Raw genomic sequence first — 1,123 nt, forward strand, 5'->3', positions numbered from 1 at the left:
CTTCTCTCTTGTGATTGTTCTGTGTGCCTGATGCTGCGGTCCCTGGGGCTCTGCTTTCCTGCCGCATTTTGTTTACGGTGTGCGATTTTGTTCTTTTTTTTATTAATTATAATGTTGAATTTCTTCAACTGGATGTGTTAACAATGCATGCCTCGCGTACATCCAAGAACGTTCAGGAGGAATCGCCAGGTGGGTTTTGAGCTAGAGGCGGGGAGAGAGAGAGAGAGAAAATGTAATTTCTTTAGCACGGATATCTGAAAGAAAGCTGGTTTTTCTGAGGAGGGTGCGTTAAGAACGTAGAATATTCTAGTGCTATACAGGCCCTTCAGCCCTTGATGTTGCGCCAATCTGTGAAGCCAATCTGAAGCCCATCTAACCTATACTATCTTGTCCATATGCCTAGCCAATGTCCATTTAAATGCCCTTAATGTCGGTGAGTCTACTACTGTTGCAGGCAGGCATTCCACACCCTTACTACTCTCTGAGTAAAGAAACTACCTCTGACGTCTGTCCTATATCTATCACCCCTCAGTTTAAAGCTATGTCCCCTCGTGCTCACCATCACCATCTGAGGTAAAAGGCTCTCCCTGTCCACCCAGTCTAACCCTCTGATTATCTTATATATCACAATTAAGTCACCTCTCGACCTTCTCTCCAATGAATCAGCCTCAGTTTCCTCAGCCTTTCCTCATAAGACCTTCCCTCCATACCAGGAACATCCTAGTAAATCTTCCTCTGCACCCTTTCCAAAGCTTCCATGTCCTTCCTATAATGCAGTGACCAGAACTGTACACAATCCTCCAAGTGCGGCCGCACCAGAGTTTTGTACAGCTGCGAAACTCAATCTCTCTCCCAATAAAAGCTAAAACACCCTATGCCTTCTTAACAGCCCAATCAACCTGGGTGGCAACTTTCAGGGATCTATGGACACCAAGATCTCTCTGCTCATCTACACTCCCAAAGGTCTTACCATTAGCCCAGTGCTTTGCATTCCTGTTGCTCCTTCCAAAGTGAATCACCTCGCACTTTTCTACGTTAAACTCCATTTGCCACCTCTAAGCCCAGCTTTGCAGCTTATCTATGTCGCTCTGTAACCTATAACATCCTTCGTCACTATCCACAA

Source organism: Chiloscyllium punctatum, chromosome 30, assembly GCF_047496795.1.
Source record: "Chiloscyllium punctatum isolate Juve2018m chromosome 30, sChiPun1.3, whole genome shotgun sequence".
NCBI lineage: Eukaryota > Metazoa > Chordata > Chondrichthyes > Orectolobiformes > Hemiscylliidae > Chiloscyllium > Chiloscyllium punctatum.